The sequence below is a fragment of the Salmo salar genome, unplaced genomic scaffold (genome assembly GCF_905237065.1).
Source record: "Salmo salar unplaced genomic scaffold, Ssal_v3.1, whole genome shotgun sequence".
Classification (NCBI taxonomy): Eukaryota; Metazoa; Chordata; class Actinopteri; order Salmoniformes; family Salmonidae; genus Salmo; species Salmo salar.
This window is the reverse complement of record NW_025548482.1, coordinates 14,323-30,755: the sequence shown is the minus strand read 5'-3', so window position 1 is coordinate 30,755 and position 16,433 is coordinate 14,323. Positions and strand designations below refer to the sequence as shown.

The following is a 16,433-nucleotide window of genomic DNA, read 5'->3' as shown; positions in this document are numbered from 1 at the left end:
AGAGAGAGAGGGGCAGCCAGAGAGAGAGGGAGCAGCGAGAGAGAGACGGAGCAGCGAGAGAGAGGGGAGCAGCGAGAGAGAGAGAGGGGAGCAGCGAGAGAGAGAGAGGGGAGCAGCGAGAGAGAGAGAGGGGAGCAGCGAGAGAGAGAGAGAGGAGCAGCGAGAGAGAGGGGAGCAGCAGAGAGAGAGAGGGAGCAGCGAGAGAGAGAGAGAGAGCAGCGAGAGAGAGAGAGAGAGCAGCGAGAGAGAGAGAGGAGAGCAGCGAGAGAGAGAGGGGAGCAGCGAGAGAGAGAGAGGAGCAGCAAGAGAGAGAGAGGAGCAGCGAGAGAGAGAGTAGAGAGCGAGAGAGCAAAGAGAGAGACAGCGAGAGAGAGAGGAGCAGCGAGAGAGCAGAGAGAGGGAGCAGCGGAGAGAGAGGAGCAGGAGAGAGAGAAGCAGCATAGAGAGGAGCAGCATATAAGATAGAGCACGATAGAACAATGCGAGAGAGAAAGGGCGCGAAGATGCAGAGAGAGAGAGGGAGCAGCGAGAGAGAGAGGGAGCAGCGGAGAGAGGGCAGCAGAGAGAGGGAGCAGCGAGAGAGAGAGAGAGGGAGCAGCAGAGAGAGAGCAGCCAGAGAGAGCAGCCAGAGAGAGAGAGCAGCCAGAGAGAGAGAGAGAGCGCGAGAGAGAGAGAGCACAGAGGAGAGAGAGAGAGAGAGAGAGAGAGAGAGCAGCCAGAGAGAGAGAGAGAAGCCAGAGAGAGAGAGAGAAGCAGAGAGAGAGAGAGCCAGAGAGAGAGAGAGAGAGAAGCAGAGAGAGAGGGAGAGCGAGAGAGAGAGGGGGAGCAGCGAGAGAGAGAGGGGACAGCAAGAGAGAGGGGGACAGCAAGAGAGAGAGGGGGAGCAGCGAGAGAACAGCGAGAGAGAGGAGAGGAGCAGCGAGAGAGGGGAGCAGCGAGAGAGAGGGAGGGAGGGAGCAGCGAGAGAGAGAAGAGCGAGAGAGAGCAGCGAGAGAGAGAGAGCAGCGAGAGCAGCCAGAGAGAGAGCCAGAGAGAGCAGCCAGCGACGAGAGAGAGAGAGACAGCCAGAGAGAGAGAGAGAGAGAGAGAGCAGCCAGAGAGAGAGAGAGAGAGAGCAGCCAGAGAGAGAGAGAGAGAGAGCAGCCAGAGAGAGAGAGAGAGCAGAGAGAGAGAGAAGAGCAGAGAGAGAGAGAGAGAGAGAGAAGGAGAGAGAGAGAGCAGCCAGAGAGAGAGAGAGAGAGGGAGCAGCCAGAGAGAGAGAGAGAGCAGCCAGAGAGAGAGAGAGGAGCAGCGAGAGAGAGGAGAGAGACAGCGAGAGAGAGAGGGAGCAGCCAGAGAGAGGGGACAGCAGAGAGAGAGAGTAGCGAGAGAGAGAGAGGAGCAGCGAGAGAGAGAGAGGGAGCAGCGAGAGAGAGAGGGAGCAGCGAGAGAGAGAGGGAGCAGCCAGAGAGAGAGAGAGAGAAGCGAGAGAGAGAGAGCAGAGAGAGAGAAAGCCAGAGAGAGAGAAAGCAGCGAGAGAAGGAGCAGCAGAGAGAGAGAGAGAGAGAGAGAGAGAGAGAGAGAGAGAGAGAGAGAAGCCAGAGAGAGAGAGCAGAAGCGAGAGAGAGAAGGGAAGAGAGAGAGAGAGCAGCCAGAGAGAGAGAGAGAGACAGCCAGAGAGAGAGAGAGAGAGCAGCCAGAGAGAGAGAGAGAGAGCAGCCAGAGAGAGAGAGAGGAGAGGGAGCAGCCAGAGAGAGAGAGAGAGCAGCCAGAGAGAGGAGAGAGCGAGAGAGAGAGAGAGGAGCAGCCAGAGAGAGAGAGGGAGCAGCAGAGAGAGGAGGAGGCGAGAGAGGGAGGGGAGCAAAAGCGAGAGAGGGGACAGGAGAGAGAGGGGAGCAGCGAGAGAGAGGGAGCAGCGAGAGAGAGAGGAGCAGCGAGAGAGAGAGGAGCAGCCAGAGAGAGAGAGCAGCCAGAGAGAGAGAGAGCAGCCAGAGAGAGAGAGCAGAGAGAGAAGCAGCCAGAGAGAGACAGGAGAGAGAGCAGCAGAGAGAGAGAGAGCAGCCAGAGAGAGACAGAGAGAGAGCAGCCAGAGAGACAGAGAGAGAGCAGCGAGAGAGAGAGAGAGAGAGCAGCCAGAGAGACAGAGAGAGAGCACCAGAGAGAGAGAGAGAGCAGCAGAGAGAGAGACGAGAGAGAGAGAGAGAGCAGCCAGAGAGAGAGAGCAGAGAGAGAAGACAGAGAGAGAGAGAGAGAGAGCAGCGAGAGAAGGAGAAGCGAGAGAGAGAGAGCAGCCAGAGAGAGAGAGAGAGCAGCAGAGAGAGAGAGAGAGAGACAGCGAGAGAGAGAGAGAGAGCAGCGAGAGAGAGAGAGAGCAGCGAGAGAGAGAGAGAGCAGCGAGAGAGAGAGAGAGGGAGCAGCGAGAGAGAGAGAGGGAGCAGCGAGAGAGAGAGAAGGGGAGCAGCGAGAGAGAGAGAGGAGCAGCGAGAGAGAGAGGGAGCAGCTGAGAGAGAGAGGGGAGCAGCGAGAGAGAGGAGCAGCGAGAGAGAGAGGGAGCAGCGAGAGAGAGGGAGCAGCGAGAGAGAGAGAGGGAGCAGCGAGAGAGAGCAGAGAGAGAGAGCAGAGAGAGAGAACAGAGAGAGAAAGCAGCGAGAGAGAGTAGCCAGAGAGAGAGAGAGAGCAGCCAGAGAGAGAGAGAGCAGCCAGAGAGAGAGAGAGAGCCAGAGAGAGAGAGGAGCGCGAGAGAGAGAAGGAGAGAGAGAGAGAGAGAGAGAGAGAGCAGCCAGAGAGAGAGAGAGAGCAGCCAGAGAGAGAGAGAGCAGCCAGAGAGAGAGAGAGCAGCAGAGAGAGCAGCCAGAGAGAGAGGGAGCAGCGAGAGAGAGAGAGAGAGCAGCGAGAGAGAGAGAGAGGAGCAGCGAGAGAGAAGAGAGAGCAGCGAGAGAGAGAGGGAGCAGCGAGAGAGAGAGGGAGCAGCGAGAGAAGAGAGAGAGGGAGCAGCGAGAGAGAGAGAGGGGAGCAGCGAGAGAGAGAGCAGCAGAGAGAGAGAGGGAGCAGCGAGAGAGAGAGGAGGAGAGAGCAGCGAGAGAGAGCAGCGAGAGAGAGAGAGAGAGAGAGAGCAGCCAGAGAGAGAGAGAGATCAGCCAGAGAGAGAGAGAGCAGCCAGAGAGAGAGAGACAGCCAGAGAGAGAGAGAGAGCAGCCAGAGAGAGAGAGAGAGAGCAGCCAGAGAGAGAGAGAGAGCAGCCAGAGAGAGAGAGAGCAGCCAGAGAGAGAGAGAGCAGCAGAGAGAGAGAGAGATCAGCCAGAGAGAGAGAGAGCAGCCAGAGAGAGAGAGAGAGCCAGAGAGAGAGAGAGCAGCCAGAGAGAGAGAGCAGCCAGAGAGAGAAGAGCAGCCAGAGAGAGAGCAGAGAGAGAGAGAGAGAGAGAGAGAGAGCAGAGAGAGAGAGAGAGAGAGAGAGAGCAGAGAGAGAGCAGCCAGAGAGAGAGAGAGCAGAGAGAGAGAGAAAGCAGCGAGAGAAGGAGTAGCGAGAGAAGGAGTAGCGAGAGAGGGAGCAGCGAGAGAGAAGAGAGGGAGCAGCGAGAGAGAGAGAGAGAGCAGCAGAGAGAGAGAGGGAGCAGCGAGAGAGACAGAGAGAGAGCAGCGAGAGAGAGAGAGAGAGAGCAGCGAGAGAGCAAGAGAGAGAGCAGCGAGAGAGAGAGAGAGAGCAGCAGAGAGAAGAGAGAGAGCAGCAAGAGAGAGGAGAGAGAGCAGCAAGAGAGAAGGGAGCAGCAAGAGAGAAGAGAGGGAGCAGCAAGAGAGAAGAGAGGGAGCAGCAAGAGAGAAGAGAGGGAGCAGCAAGAGAGAAGAGAGGGAGCAGCAAGAGAGAAGAGAGGGAGCAGCAAGAGAGAAGAGAGGGAGCAGCAAGAGAGAAGAGAGGGAGCAGCAAGAGAGAAGAGGGAGCAGCAAGAGAGAAGAGAGGGAGCAGCAAGAGAGAGCAGCAAGAGAGCAGCGAGAGAGAAGAGAGAGAGAAGAGAGAGAAGCGAGAGAGAGAGGGAGCAGCAAGAGAGGGAGCAGCAATGAGAGAGAGAAGAGAATGCCTCTTCCTCTTATTAAAGTGATTGCAGTTAAAGAGGCTCTCACTGCTCTCCGCCTTGACTTTCCAGAAAGATATTACCTCTCTTTCCCTCTCACCCTCCCACTCTCCCTGTCTCTCTGGGCATCTTTATTACCACCTCTCTCACTCCCTCCTTCCTTCTATTCTTCTCTCTTTCTCTCCATCCTTTCCTCCCCAGGTGAGGAGTGGGTGGATGAATAAGAAAAGTGTTTATGGGTCTGGGCTATCTGCAGACGTCTGTCTGGGCTATCGCAGCGGTTGCATCTCAACCGTGGCTATCTGCAGACGTCTGTCTGGCTATCTGCAGACGTCTGTATGGGCTGTGGGGCTAGGGCCATGCTCACTCTCTCGCACCCTCTCCATCCTTCCATCTCTCCCTCTGCTCCCTGTGGACTCACTCTCTCGCTCCCTCTCCATCCTTCCATCTCTCCCTCTGCTCCCTGTGGACTCACTCTCTCGCTCCCTCTCCATCCTTCCATCTCTCCCTCTGCTCCCTGTGGACTCACTCTCTCGCTCCCTCTCCATCTCTCCCTCTGCTCCCTGTGGACTCACTCTCTCTCCATCCTTCCATCTCTCCCTCTGCTCCCTGTGGACTCACTCTCTCGCTCCCTCTCCATCCTTCCATCTCTCCCTCTGCTCCTTGTCGACTCACTCACTACATCATCATCATAAACATAAGACAGAGACATTATTATCAGCATCTGTTGGCTGAAGCTCACCATTCTGTTCTGACGTTCTACCTTAAATCATCCTATCCTCTCCAGGATCAATTTACACTAAATTCAGTAAACTCTCGGAGGAGAAATGTACCAATTCTGCACTACATGTATCTCTGCCAGACTAATATGCAAAACAAAAGACAGAGAGAAAGATCCTGGTGTACGGTTGTGGCCAAAAGTTTGGAGAATGACACAAATATTAATTTTCACAAAGTTTGCTGCTTCAATGTCTTTAGATATTTTTGGCAGATGTTACTACGGAATACTGAAGTATAATTACAAGCATTTCATAAGTGTCAAAGGCTTTAATTGACAATTACATGAAGTTGATGCAGAGTCAATATTTCTAGTGTTGACCCTTCTTTTTCAAGACCTCTGCAATCCACCCTGGCATGCTGTCAATTAACTTCAGGGCCACATCCTGACTGATGGCAGCCCATTCTTGCATAATCAATGCTTGGAGTTTGTCAGAATTTGTGGGGTTTTGTTTGTCCACCCGCCTCTTGAGGGTTGACCACAAGTTCTCAATGGGATTAAGGTCTGGGGAGTTTCCTGGCCATGGACCCAAAATATAAATGTTTGTTCCCCGAGCCACTTAGTTATCACTTTTGCCTTATGGCAAGGTGCTCCATCATGCTGGAAAAGGCGTTGTTCGTCACCAAACTGTTCCTGGATGGTTGGGAGAAGTTGCTCTCCCAGGATGTGTTGGTACCATTCTTTATTCATGGCTGTGTTCTTAGGCAAAATTGTGAGTGAGCCCACTCCCTTGGCTGAGAAGCAACCCTACACATGAACGGTCTCAGGATGCTTTACTGTTGGCATGACACAGGACTGATGGTAGCGCTCACCTTGTCTTCTCCGGACAAGCTTTTTTCCTCATGCCCCAAACAATCGGAACGGGGATTCATCAGAGGGAATGACTTTACCCCAGTCCTCAGCAGTCCAATCCCTGCACCTTTTGCAGAATATCAGTCTGTCCCTGATGTTTTTCCTGGAGAGAAGTGGCTTCTTTGCTGCCCTTCTTGACACCAGGCCATCCTCCAAAAGTCTTTGCCTCACTGTGTGTGCAGATGCACTCACACCTGCCTGCTGCCATTCCTGAGCAAGCTCTGTACTGGTGGTGCCCCGATCCCGCAGCTGAATCAACTTTAGGAGACGGTCCTGGCGCTTGCTGGACTTTCTTGGGCGCCCTGAAGCCTCCTTTTGTGGCAGGGCTGAAATGCAGTGGAAATGTTTTTGGGGGATTCAGTTCATTTGCATGGCAAAGAGGGACTTTGCAATTAATTGCAATTCATCTGATCACTCTTCATAACATTCTGGAGTATATGCAAATTGCCATCATACAAACTGAGACAGTAGACTTTATGAAAATTTATATTTGTGTCATTCTCAAAACTTTTGGCCACGACTGTACAGGTAGCTTCTGCTATCATCATATTAATCCATATTAATCCATTCTTCCTAAACAATTAATTTCGGCATTCAGATTTCTTTTGTGCTGGATTAATGCTTTCATGTAGCTATTGTTCATGTTGGTGTGTTGGGCTTTATCAAAGACTTTGCATAGTATTTTGCTGTTGTTGCAGTCCTTCAAGAGGGAACTGGAAATCTCTGACAAAGCCTATTTGAACTAAGTAAACAGACTCATAGCGAGGTCTGTATCTCTACAGTTGATAGACTGGACCCAACTGTGCACATATGGACCTCACTACATTCATTACTGAAGCTGTTCACAGAGTAAACTACAGACTATTAAACATGTATGATCGGTTAGTTACCTGGAGTTTCTGGTGGAGGAGACAGCAGCGGAGGTCTGGGGACTCACTGGCCAGTCTGAAACAGAGGAGACAGCAGCGGAGGTCTGGGGACTCACCGGCCAGTCTGAAACAGAGGAGACAGCAGCGGAGGTCTGGGGGACCACCGGCCAGTCTGAAACAGAGGAGACAGCAGCGGAGGTCTGGGGGACCACCGGCCAGTCTGAAACAGAGGAGACAGCAGCGGAGGTCTGGGGACTCACCGGCCAGTCTGAAACAGAGGAGACAGCAGCGGAGGTCCGGGGGACCACCGGCCAGTCTGAAACAGAGGAGACAGCAGCGGAGGTCTGGGGACCACCGGCCAGTCTGAAACAGAGGAGACAGCAGCGGAGGTCTGGGGACCACCGGCCAGTCTGAAACAGAGGAGACAGCAGCGGAGGTCTGGGGACTCACCGGCCAGTCTGAAACAGAGGAGACAGCAGCGGAGGTCTGGGGGACCACCGGCCAGTCTGAAACAGAGGAGACAGCAGCGGAGGTCTGGGGGACCACCGGCCAGTCTGAAACAGAGGAGACAGCAGCGGAGGTCTGGGGACTCACCGGCCAGTCTGAAACAGAGGAGACAGCAGCGGAGGTCTGGGGACCACCGGCCAGTCTGAAACAGAGGAGACAGCAGCGGAGGTCTGGGGGACCACCGCCAGTCTGAAACAGAGGAGACAGCAGCGGAGGTCTGGGGGACCACCGCCAGTCTGAAACAGAGGAGACAGCAGCGGAGGTCTGGGGGACTCACCGGCCAGTCTGAAACAGAGGAGACAGCAGCGGAGGTCCGGGGGACCACCGGCCAGTCTGAAACAGAGGAGACAGCAGCGGAGGTCTGGGGACTCACCGGCCAGTCTGAAACAGAGGAGACAGCAGGAGGTCTGGGGGACCACCGCCAGTCTGAAACAGAGAGGAACAGAGACAGCAGCGAGGTCTGGGGGACCACCGGCCAGTCTGAAACAGAGGAGACAGCAGCGGAGGTCTGGGGACTCACCGGCCAGTCTGAAACAGAGGAGACAGCAGCGGAGGTCTGGGGGACCACCGGCCAGTCTGAAACAGAGGAGACAGCAGCGGAGGTCTGGGGACTCACCGGCCAGTCTGAAACAGAGGAGACAGCAGCGAGGTCTGGGGGACCACCGGCCAGTCTGAAACAGAGGAGACAGCAGGAGGTCTGGGGACTCACCGGCCAGTCTGAAACAGAGGAGACAGCAGCGGAGGTCTGGGGACCACCGGCCAGTCTGAAACAGAGGAGACAGCAGCGGAGGTCTGGGGGACCACCGGCCAGTCTGAAACAGAGGAGAGCAGCAGCGGAGGTCTGGGGGACCACCGGCCAGTCTGAAACAGAGGAGACAGCAGCGGAGGTCTGGGGACTCACCGGCCAGTCTGAAACAGAGGAGACAGCACGGAGGTCTGGGGGACTCACCGCCAGTCTGAAACAGAGGAGACAGCAGCGGAGGTCTGGGGGACCACCGGCCAGTCTGAAACAGAGGAGACAGCAGCGGAGGTCTGGGGACTCACCGGCCAGTCTGAAACAGAGGAGACAGCAGCGGAGGTCTGGGGGACCACCGGCCAGTCTGAAACAGAGGAGACAGCAGCGGAGGTCTGGGGGACCACCGGCCAGTCTGAAACAGAGGAGACAGCAGCGGAGGTCTGGGGGACCACCGGCCAGTCTGAAACAGAGGAGACAGGCAGGATGATGATGATGATGATGATGATGATGATGATTCAGTATACTGTCACAGTGTATATCCTAAACCTCATTATTGATGGGATTCCAGTTCAGGTTCAATCCAATGTTGTTCTATTACAGTCCCCCTTCAGGAATTGACTGGGTGGATGTCTGAGTAGATGTCTATTAAAATGGACAAAATCCATATGAACTTAAATTGACAGGAATATAAATGTCTTTGATCCCAATCGATGCTGTGCTTGTTACTGTGTCCCATTAGGTAGCAATCGAAGGTGTTATAATCTGGGGTCTTATTCATTGGGGCACACCGTAGCAAAAGGGAAAACTGAAAATATATAGTTTCTTACTGGACTAGTTCAGTCCATTTTCTTCTGTGTGTTGCGTAATGAATAGGACCATGTTCTCAGAAGGTGTAACAATCAATCAATCCAGCTAAAATCTGGTTCTTCTCACCAATAGACGAGGTAGTTGTTCTCCCAACGGTATCTCATCTCCAGGAAAAACTCCTGCCAGAGGTGAGCCACGGCCCGGACGCCTCCATGGTAGAAGTTAACCAGACACAGACTGTTACTAGAAGACTTCAGCTGGTTGTACAGGCTCTGAGGGAGATGGGGGAGTACAATCATCACACAGTATTGCAGAAAATGACACTAATCAATCAGACTTTTTCTGACATTTTCTTGACAATTGGAAATTGTATTTCTGAGTTTTATCAGACAAGTTCAAGTATTTCAAAATGTTTCTCCAATGGCATAACTACTGAACCCAGCCCTGGAGTGCAGTGTGTCTGACACAGTGATCGTGTGGTAAAGCACGGACAGCAGACCTACAGTCGTCAGAATCCTTCTCTTCTGGTTTCCCCATCGGTGTTTGATTGAGCAGCCTTTCTCTCGCTGTTCTCTGATGATGGTTTACCTATGGCTGCGTCTGGGAAGAGATACTGACACCATACACACACAAATATAAGCGTAAATACTCTCGTACATGGGAACATCCATTTCCTTACCTTGACACAAAACATCTCTGAAGGAACAATCCTGCTACGAACCGAGTGTCTGATTTGAATGTTTTATTTAACAACTGTCTGACTTACCCCTGAGCCTCTAGCCCAGGGGTTTCCTGCCCCCATGGCACTTCTTACTACATAGCTGATTTAAATCATCAAAGCTTGATGATGTTGATATTTGAATCAGCTGTGTAGTGCTAGGGTAAAAACCAAAACGTGCGCGGGGGGCTAGGCCAATGGCAGTGTGAGCATGTAGGGAATAAGGTACTGCTTGAACAATGGCTTCACGGCTGATCAGAAGCTGTTCCACACAGCAGGGCCGGTAACTGAGAAGCCTGGCTGAAGACTCTCCTGCTCTCCTCTTGTGTAGTATGATGTCAGCCAGCCTAAATCACCATATGCCTTTAGAAGGTAAGAGTGTGTCCGTCGTCATGCCTGCTCTCTCTCACCAGCAGTATGGAGTTGAGCACGTCATTGCTGAGCGGTGATTCGTCAATGCGGCGGTGGCGGCGGATGCGTTTGCGGGCGCTGTGCACCATGTTGGAGACAGACAGCTTGGGGATGGGCACGGCTGTGGGCTCCGTCAGCTTAGACAGGGCACGGCTGGGCTCCGTCAGCTTAGACAGGGCACGGCTGTGGGCTCCGTCAGCTTGGACAGGGCACGGCTGTGGGCTCCGTCAGCTTAGACAGGGCACGGCTGTGGGCTCCGTCAGCTTAGACAGGGCACGGCTGTGGGCTCCGTCAGCTTAGACAGGGCACGGCTGTGGGCTCCGTCAGCTTAGACAGGGCACGGCTGTGGGCTCCGTCAGCTTAGACAGGGCACGGCTGTGGGCTCCGTCAGCTTAGACAGGGAACGGCTGATGTCGTCTAATGAGGAGAGAGTGGAGGGGGGGAGGGACAGAGTGGAGGGGGAGGGACAGAGTGGAGGGGGAGGGACAGAGAAGCCATTCACAGGGAGCGTGTGAGGGTGGGCTCTGACTGAGAAGAGAGCGTAATTCTCCCTTCACATGCAATCAACAAGCAAAGAGTCCATAGTGGCTTCTACTTCCCATCATCTGCACTGACGTCTGCACAAATCCCCCTAGAGAATACACCATATTGGTGTCCACATCAACCAGCAAACTAGAATGGTCCAAGCACACCAAGACAGTCGTGAAGAGGGCACGACAAACCTATTCCCCCTCAGGAGACTGAAAATATTTGGCATGGGTCCTCAGATCCTCAAAATGTTCTACAGCTGCACCATCGAGAGCATCCTGACTGGTTGCATCACTGCCTGGTATGGCAACTGCTCGGCCTCCGACCTCAAGGCACTACAGAGGGTAGTGCATACGGCCCAGTACATCACTGGGGCCAAGCTTCCTGCAATCCAGGACCTCTATACCAGGCAGTGTCAAAGGAAAGCCCTACAAATTGTCAAAGTCTCTAGCCACCCTAGTCATAGACTGTTCTCTCTGCTACCGCACGGCAAGCAGTACCGGAGTGCCAAGTCTAGGTCCAAGAGGTTTCTAAACTGCTTCTACCCCCAAGCCATAAGACTCCAGAACATCTAATCAAATGGCTACCCAGACTATTTGCATTGCCCCGCCTCCCACCCTTTTACACCACTGCTACTCTCTGTTGTTATCATCTATGCATAGTCACTTTAATAACGCTACCTACATGTACATATTACCTCAATTACCTCGACTAAGCGGTGCCCTCGCACATTGACTCTGTACCGGTACCCCCTGTATATAGTCTCACTATTGTTATTTTACTGCTGCTCTTTAATTACTTGTTACTTTTATTTCTTATTCATATTTTATTTTTTAAACTGCATTGTTGGTTTGGGGCTTGTAAGTAAGCATTTCACTGTAAGGTCATCATCACTACACCTGTTGAATTCGGCGCATGTGACTAATAACATGTGATATTGGAAAATTAAAGAAAGAGATGTTAAACTATTGAGATACACCCCAGTAGACAAAGAACACATTACCTTTGCCTTCCTCCTCAAATGGACCTCTTCCCAGAATCTCCTCTGTTGACTCCTTCCTGGAGCACAGCTTAAAGAACTCTGTCATGAAGTCACCTGCGATGGAGAAGATTACATCATCACTAGTTACCATAGCCACAAAGTCATAAAACCTGCTTATTTCTACAATTTATCTTCTTAAATGTGATTTTAAACCTACTCCTAACCTAAACCTTAACCAAACTGCTAACCGTATGCCTAACCCTAACCTTAAAGATGCACTATGCAGACATTTTTACTTTCATACATTTTTAAGATATAGCCAATTTTGACTTTGTGGCTGTGGTAACAAGTGACAACCAGAAGTTCACGTTTTGTTCAAATTCAAAAAGCTTTTTTTGTCCATCAAATTTGACATAGAGTAAGTCAACATCTGAGTAAGCCTTTGGAACTCCTTTTACATACATCTGATGGATGAGGGAGCATTTTAAACCACGTTACATGGACATTCATAATATTCTATAGGATTTCTATAATATAAGATCAGTATTTCTGTTGAGGGGTCTAACATACCGAGCAAGGACATGGGGTTGTCTGTGCTCCTGACTCGGACTGACCAATGAGGGGCCTGGAGTGGGTCCAGGTCACTGTGAGGTCACACAGAGAGCACACAAGGTCAGACCACACAGGGGAGAGAGGTAAACTGGCCCTGGATCAGATCAGTGCTTCACCCTTACCATTATAGTAAAGATTAGGCCTGAATATAGGCTATTAAACATGGGGCTCTGACGGGAAGGGAAGATTCATCGTTATTGTGGTTTACTTTACAACCAGATATTGACCTGGTGTTCATTTAGAGACTATATAGTGGAAAGTAAATACCTGATAATTATCTATTGACTTTTTGCTTTATTTGGGATCCTTGAAATAAGAACCACTGAATATCAGTTGCCATATAATATCTATTACCAGTCAGTCAACCAGCCAGTCAGTCAGTCAGCCAGCCAGTCAGTCAGTTAGGAGGGTACCATTTCAGTTGACATATAATATCTATTACCAGTCAGTCAGCCAGCCAGCCATCAGTTAGTCAGCCAGCCAGTCAGTTAGGGAGGGTACCATTTCAGTTGACATATAATATCTATTACCCAGTCAGCCAGCCAGTCAGTCAGCCAGCCAGTCAGTTAGGAGGGTACCATTTCAGTTGACATATAAAATATATTACCCAGTCAGTCAGTCCCAGTCAGTCAGTCAGTAGGAGGGTACCATTTCAGTTGCCATATAATATCTATTACCCAGTCAGTCAGCCAGTCAGTCAGTCAGTTAGGAGGGTACCATTTCAGTTGCCATTTAATATCTATTACCCAGTCAGTCAGTCAGCCTCAGTCAGGGAGGGTACCATTTCAGTTGCCATATAATATCTATTACCCAGTCAGTCAGCCAGTCAGTCAGTCAGGGAGGGTACCATTTCAGTTGACATATAATATCTATTATCCAGTCAGTCAGCCAGTCAGTCAGCCAGGGAGGGTACCATTTCAGTTGCCATATAATATCTATTACCCAGTCAGTCAGCCAGTCAGTAGGAGGGTACCATTTCAGTTGACATATAATATCTATTACCCAGTCAGTCAGCCAGTCAGTCAGTCAAGGAGGGTACCATTTCGGTTGCCATATAATATCTATTACCCAGTCAGTCAGTTAGGGAGGGTACCATTTCAGTTGACATATAATATCTATTACCCAGTCAGTCAGCAGTCAGTCAGTCAGGGAGGGTACCATTTCAGTTGACATATAATATCTATTACCCAGTCAGTCAGTCAGTCAGTGGAGGTACCATTTCAGTTGACATATAAAATCTATTACCCAGTCAGTCAGCCCCAGTCAGGGAGGGTACCATTTCAGTTGACATATAATATCTATTACCCAGTCAGTCAGCCAGTCAGTCAGTCAGGGAGGGTACCATTTCAGTTGACATATAATATCTATTACCCAGTCAGTCAGTCAGTCAGTCAGCCAGGGAGGGTACCATTTCAGTTGACATATAATATCTATTACCCAGTCAGTCAGCCGCCAGTCAGTAGGAGGGTACCATTTCAGTTGCCATATAATATCTATTACCCAGTCAGTCAGCCAGTCAGTCAGGAGGGTACCATTTCAGTTGCCATATAATATCTATTACCCAGTCAGTCAGCCAGTCAGTCAGGGAGGGTACCATTTCGGTTGACATATAATATCTATTACCCAGTCAGTCAGTCAGTCAGGGAGGGTACCATTTCAGTTGACATATAATATCTATTACCCAGTCAGTCAGTTAGCCAGGAGGGTACCATTTCAGTTGACATATAATATCTATTACCCAGTCAGTCAGTCAGTCAGTCAGTCAGGGGAGGGTACCATTTCAGTTGACATATAATATCTATTACCCAGTCAGTCAGCTCAGTCAGTCAGGGAGGGTACCATTTCAGTTGACATATAATATCTATTACCCAGTCAGTCAGCCAGTCAGTCAGGGAGGGTACCATTTCAGTTGACATATAATATCTATTACCCAGTCAGTCAGTCAGTCAGCCAGTCAGTCAGGGAGGGTACCATTTCAGTTGACATATAATATCTATTACCCAGTCAGTCAGCCAGTCAGTCAGGGAGGGTACCATTTCAGTTGACATATAATATCTATTACCCAGTCAGTCAGTTAGGGAGGGTACCATTTCAGTTGACATATAATATCTATTACCCAGTCAGTCAGTTAGCAGGAGGGTACCATTTCAGTTGACATATAATATCTATTACCCAGTCAGTCAGCCAGTCAGTCAGCAGGAGGGTACCATTTCAGTTGACATATAATATCTATTACCCAGTCAGTCAGCCAGTCAGTCAGTCAGGAGGGTACCATTTCAGTTGACATATAATATCTATTACCCAGTCAGTCAGCCAGTCAGTCAGGGAGGGTACCATTTCAGTTGACATATAATATCTATTACCCAGTCAGTCAGCCCCGTCAGGGAGGGTACCATTTCAGTTGCCATATAATATCTATTACCCAGTCAGTCAGCCAGTCAGTCAGGGAGGGTACCATTTCAGTTGACATATAATATCTATTACCCAGTCAGTCAGCCAGTCAGTCAGGGAGGGTACCATTTCAGTTGACATATAATATCTATTACCCAGTCAGTCAGCCAGTCAGTCAGTAGGGAGGGTACCATTTCAGTTGACATATAATATCTATTACCCAGTCAGTCAGCCAGTCAGTCAGTCAGCGGGAGGGTACCATTTCAGTTGACATATAATATCTATTACCCAGTCAGTCAGTTAGGGAGGGTACCATTTCAGTTGACATATAATATCTATTACCCAGTCAGTCAGTCAGTCAGTCAGTCAGCGGAGGGTACCATTTCAGTTGACATATAATATCTATTACCCAGTCAGTCAGCATCAGGAGGGTACCATTTCAGTTGACATATAATATCTATTACCCAGTCAGTCAGGGTCAGGAGGGTACCATTTCAGTTGACATATAATATCTATTACCCAGTCAGTCAGTCAGTCAGGGAGGGTACCATTTCAGTTGCCATATAATATCTATTACCCAGTCCAGTCAGTCAGTCAGGAGGGTACCATTTCAGTTGCCATATAATATCTATTACCCAGTCAGTCAGCCAGTCAGTCAGTCAGGAGGGTACCATTTCAGTTGCCATATAATATCTATTACCCAGTCAGTCAGCCATTAGGGAGGGTACCATTTCAGTTGACATATAATATCTATTACCCAGTCAGTCAGCCAGTCAGTCAGTCGGAGGGTACCATTTCAGTTGCCATATAATATCTATTACCCAGTCAGTCAGCCAGTCAGTCAGGGAGGGTACCATTTCAGTTGACATATAATATCTATTACCCAGTCAGTCAGTCAGGGAGGGTACCATTTCAGTTGACATATAATATCTATTACCCAGTCAGTCAGTTAGGGAGGGTACCATTTCAGTTGACATATAATATCTATTACCCAGTCAGTCAGCCAGTCAGTCAGGGAGGGTACCATTTCAGTTGACATATAATATCTATTACCCAGTCAGTCAGCCAGTCAGTCAGTCAGGGAGGGTACCATTTCAGTTGCCATATAATATCTATTACCCAGTCAGTCAGCCAGTCAGTCAGGGAGGGTACCATTTCAGTTGCCATATAATATCTATTACCCAGTCAGTCAGTCAGGGAGGGTACCATTTCAGTTGACATATAATATCTATTACCCAGTCAGTCAGCCAGTCAGTCAGGGGAGGGTACCATTTCAGTTGACATATAATATCTATTACCCAGTCAGTCAGCCAGTCAGTCAGGGAGGGTACCATTTCAGTTGACATATAATATCTATTACCCAGTCAGTCAGTCAGGTCAGTCAGTTAGGAAGGTACCATTTCAGTTGCCATATAATATCTATTACCCAGTCAGTCAGCCAGTCAGTCAGCCAGAGGAGGGTACCATTTCAGTTGACATATAATATCTATTACCCAGTCAGTCAGTCAGTCAGGAGGGTACCATTTCAGTTGACATATAATATCTATTACCCAGTCAGTCAGTCAGTCAGTCAGTCAGCAGGAGGGTACCATTTCAGTTGACATATAATATCTATTACCCAGTCAGTCAGTGAGGAGGGTACCATTTCAGTTGACATATAATATCTATTACCCAGTCAGTCAGCGCGGAGGGTACCATTTCAGTTGACATATAATATCTATTACCCAGTCCAGCCAGTCAGTCAGGGAGGGTACCATTTCAGTTGACATATAATATCTATTACCCAGTCAGTCAGTCAGTCAGGAGGGTACCATTTCAGTTGACATATAATATCTATTACCCAGTCAGTCAGCCAGTCAGTCAGTCAGGGAGGGTACCATTTCAGTTGACATATAATATCTATTACCCAGTCAGTCAGTCAGGGGAGGGTACCATTTCAGTTGACATATAATATCTATTACCCAGTCAGCCAGCCAGTCAGTCAGTCGGAGGGTACCATTTCAGTTGACATATAATATCTATTACCCAGTCAGTCAGCCAGTCAGTCAGGGAGGGTACCATTTCAGTTGCCATATAATATCTATTACCCAGTCTGTCAGTTAGGGGGGTACCATTTCAGTTGCCATATAATATCTATTACCCAGTCAGTCAGTCGCAGGGAGGGTACCATTTCAGTTGACATATAATATCTATTAC

General features: G+C 49.9%; 2 long non-coding RNA genes across 2 annotated transcripts; both read right to left on the bottom strand.

Moving 5' to 3' along the window:
- Positions 1-8,007: 8,007 nt before the first annotated feature.
- On the bottom strand, positions 8,008-9,886 carry LOC123724030 (uncharacterized). Its single transcript, XR_006763572.1, has 3 exons — positions 9,724-9,886; positions 9,099-9,208; positions 8,008-8,867 (listed from the first exon to the last, which is right to left on the bottom strand). It is a non-coding gene; the product is annotated as an uncharacterized lncRNA (long non-coding RNA).
- Positions 9,887-9,922: 36 nt separating this feature from the next.
- LOC123733095 (uncharacterized) lies at positions 9,923-12,165 on the bottom strand. Its single transcript, XR_006763571.1, has 3 exons — positions 11,805-12,165; positions 11,256-11,348; positions 9,923-10,141 (listed from the first exon to the last, which is right to left on the bottom strand). It is a non-coding gene; the product is annotated as an uncharacterized lncRNA (long non-coding RNA).
- Between the last annotated feature and the right edge of the window lie 4,268 nt (positions 12,166-16,433).